Below are 4,540 nucleotides of genomic sequence, written 5' to 3' on the forward strand. Positions count from 1 at the left end.
GCGGGTTCGAATCCCGTCAGGAGCCCGACGTTGTGTCCTTGGGAAGGGCACTTTACTCGAATTTTCCTCACTTCACCCATTTGGGATCGGGTACCCGGCTATAGACAGCGAAAGATCTTGTGAGTTGTGAGTTTGTTAGTGTTTGAGCGCTTAATCAGCTGCTTGCACTGTATGCTTCCCGGGAAGCTGAGAATGTTTCGGAGTGTTTTATGGTCTGCTGGGGTAATAATATTATAGTGTAAAGCGCATAGAGCCTGCTGTTGGGCGGGGATATGCACTATACAAATGCTATTTATTATTATTATTATTATTATTATCCATATTTTGCATAGCAGTTAGTATATATTTGTCTGAACTAATTCTTATTTTTCTAGAACAATTGGGGCTAGTTTTAAAAAAAACTTGTCTTTATAAATATTACAAAACACAATCTACTTGAAATCTCTGTCACGCGTAAAATGGCATTGTTCACAGCATTTCCCGCTTCTCACACACATTTTGATTACGCATATGGCCTACGTCACAGCTCATCAACGACAATTTTACTTGCAAAACTTGTTACAAGAAACTATTGTTGCATTAATTTTTACACTAATGGCTCTCAAATTCTGCGTTCATTAAGCATTATGTCCCGATTAGAAAAACCTGACGGACTTGCTTTTTATTAAAAGCTATATTGCCCCATCAGTAAACATTAAACAATCTGTAGAAACCACCCACTTGAATTTTTAAAATAAGTTTTTAACAAGGAATTTTCTAGAATACAACTTGCAGGTGTTTACAAAAATGTTGATCTGTTAAGACAAATTGGTACAAGTCACAGTGCAAAAATTGGAGAGTGTTGATAGAAAATGTTCGATAGTTGAGAAGATATTTGAAAATAAGTCGCACCACGAAGTTTTGACCGCACTATAAACGTGCCGTTTTCAGAAAGGTCCAATATGGGATTCGAATCATGGTCTTCTACTCCGTAGTCCAGGATGATAGCAACTGAGCTAACAAAGTGCCCAACTATTTGGTGATAGTCTTTGTTTTGTTTGTTTTGGTAAGTGTTTTTACGGCGCTCGCAACTGCATAAGGTCGTATGAGCGCGCGGGACACACCTACTATTTTCCGTTGGTAGGAAATTTTGAATTTTGGCCGGGTGGCGGCCGAAGCCTAGTCTTATCGATTTTTAGACCACCAAGGGATCTTTACCGTGCGCAACTTGCACACGGGCCCTCCGAGATTTTTCGATTGTCCGAGAAGACTAGGTGTATATCTTTCCTACCAGAAGATCGGGGGTGTGGCAAAAAGACAGCAGTTAGGAGGAACCAAGGAGTAGCAGTAGAAAGGCTGCAGAAAGAGTCAGGAGCCCAGAGGAGGGGACAAAAGAGGTGAGGGGGTGGGGGCAGAAAGTGGCAATGAAAGCAGACAACAGAACATTGCTAGAGAGCAGGAAAGGGGGTGAAAGGAGACAATTTTTAGAGAAGAAAACTTTTCGGTCGCTACCCGGATTCGAACCCGGGACCTTTTGAATGAGAGGCCAATCCCTTAACCTCTAGGCCACGAGAGCCCCCCGGTTGTAGTCTGTTGTATGCAATGTGAATTTGACTCAAAGCCGACCAAAGGGATGTATTATGTGTCATGGCGCTGTGGAATCTGGCACTCGTCAAAAGAATGAAAACAAAGAAACCGGCATTTTTTTTCTAGGCTGCTGGGCAATTTTGTTTCGAATTTTCTCTTTTGGATCGACACCTTACATGTCTATTTAAAATCACATTCTGGGTAGATTTTATTGAAAAACCTTGACCGAAGGAAGACAAAAAATGAATTTGTAGTTTCCAAGGCCTCTCAAATTTTGGCTGCCATTTTCTCGCTAATTTTTATCTCTGACACCAGACTACCCCACCTCCTTCACTCGCAAATTTCTTGACTTATACTCAAGGCAGATGGGTATTCCTCTCCCCCCCCCCCCCAGCGTAAAAAGATTAAGTTTGGAAGAGAGGGATTTGACTTAGCTGTGGTTGTGTGAAAGTGGAGACGAAATGTAGGATGATATGTGTTACAATAATGATAGTAGATAGCATTTTTGTGAGGCAGCGTGGGGGAATCAGGCTTTCATCAATTTTTGGGCATGTAGAGTTATTGGTATCTTTTTAAAGCTTGTTGACTTGTCTTTATTTGGATTAAAAAATATCTATTTATCTTGAATACAAGTCTAGATATTTGCGAATGAAGGGGGTGGGGGTCATCTGTTTTCAGAGGTAAAATTAGTGAGAAATGGCCGCCAAAGATTAGTTATTGCCTTAGCTTTAGAGTCCGTGGTAACTGAAAATTTACATTTTTTGTGCCTTTAATCGACGTTTTTCAGAAAATCCAAACATTAATGAGTTCATTAATGGGCATGATAGGTGTTGAGCCAAAAAAACCCCCAAAATTTTATAAAAATTCACAAACCTGCGGAAAAAAAGCAAGTTTCTTCACTTTGATTATTTTGACGAGAGCCTGATTCAACCACGCTGCCTCACATTTGTATAGCGCGTATCCCAGCTCAACAACAAGCTCTATGCGCTTCACAATCTATACTATTACCTCAGCTGACCTGAGAGCATTCTGAAACAACCTCAACTTCCTCGGAAGCGTACAGTGCCAGCAGACGTTTATAGGCGCTAAAACACTAACATACTGACAAGATCTTTCGCTGTCTATGACCGGGTACCCATTCCCACCTGGATGAAGTGAGGAAAATTCGTGTAAAGTGCCTTCCCCAAGGACACAACGTCGGGCCCGTGGCTCGAATCCCCGAAGCCACAACCTCACGATTACGAGTCCGGTAGCCTAACCACATAATATGGGCGGGGGTCTAGCTGTATTCGATTCTATGAGCGATTACACAAAGTTAAACAATAGCAAAGAAATATTATTGATATAACATACTAGTCGCTGTTCCCCAGTAACACTGACATCACCACCCCCCCCCCCCGGGGGCGGTGCAACTGACTGAAGTGTCTTTAGGACATTCCCAAAGGGGGGGGGGGGGACACTTCTCGCTCTAATGCACAGTAGAACTGTAAATGGGCTGATTCATCAATGTCATGCTCATAACTGTGAACTACAACTGAGAACTGCTGCTTTTTCTTTCCTTATCCTTACTATCGTCATTACCTCTATACTTCTTTTGTGTGTTTGTCTCACTCTTATGACCCCTTATTTCCGGGGTGCTTTGATAGTCGAAGCAGACTTTGTGCTGTTGAAGCTAGAGAGGTGAGCAGAGTTGGTCTGATTCCCTGTAAGGGCTTATCTGCTGACATCCACCCCTTGGCATTCATATGACCTTATGCAGTTGCGAGCGCCGAAAAACCTCTACTAAACTAAAACTAAACTAACACTGATGTCCGTAGTCGCTATCCCCTGGCCCAGCCCAAAATGTGAGTGATAAGCGGGAAGTGCTGTAAACGCCCCCATTTCCCGCGTGGTGTTTTGTTTTGTTTGAAAAGAGGTTTCACGGCGCTCGCAACTGCATAAGGTCATATGAACGCCAAGAGCGCTGTGTTTAATATTTTGTAATCTATACATTTATGAACAATATTTATTGTCTTTTTTCTAGTCTAAGTTCGCGCGGAGGAAAATGAGTAAGTTACAACAAATTAATACAAAGGGCTGTGTGACTTGTGTCTGACGCTGAATCACCAGTTAAAGAGATATCTGAGGACAGGCTGCGCAACGAATTTTTGACAGGACTATACTGTGATGAATTTAAATAAACGCCCATGAAATCACATGAGGCGAAACTTGTTCCTTCCATTATCTGCCCCCATCAAAGTACATCAGTTCACCACACAAGGGCGTCTATCGTAATACGGGGGTGCTCATTGGCATGATCGGGTCGGGTGGGGTCGGGTCGGGTCGGGTCGGATCGGTTCGATTTGTTAGCCAGATTGAGGGTGTAAAGCATCGATTAACCCCGAGAATGCTGCGATTGCTCGTTTTTTTTGTTGTTGTTGATTTTTTCCCTTGACTTTTTACCGCCGTATAATAAGGTCGTGGCATGATCTTGGCATCGGCTCCTAGTCGCCAAAGACTAGATAAATCATCAAAGACTATATCAATCACCAAAGACTAGATAAATCACCAAAGACCAGATAAATCACCAAAGACTAGATAAATCATCAAAGACTAGATAAATCATCAAAGACTAGATAAATCATCAAAAACTAGATAAATCATCAAAGACTATATAAATCACCAAAGACTAGATAAATCACCAAAGACTAGAAAAATCACCAAAGACTAGATAAATCATCAAAGACTAGATCGAGGGTACGATTCCAAAAAGTCGTATCTAAAATTTGCTACTTTTCAGGAGACGAAAAAACTGTTTTATTTCCAAACGGTTAGAGATACCGGTTTAATTTTTTGCATGTGAACCTCAAAATACAGTCCACGCTCGTACTTCTAATGAGCTTGGGGCTGCCTATGCCACTTTTCCTGTAATGATGAGTTACGATAAACTGCAAATCGAAACTTGCAAGCAAACTGTAGTAACTCAAGTTACGCC

This window comes from Aplysia californica, unplaced genomic scaffold (assembly GCF_000002075.1).
Source record: "Aplysia californica isolate F4 #8 unplaced genomic scaffold, AplCal3.0 scaffold00033, whole genome shotgun sequence".
Classification (NCBI taxonomy): Eukaryota; Metazoa; Mollusca; class Gastropoda; order Aplysiida; family Aplysiidae; genus Aplysia; species Aplysia californica.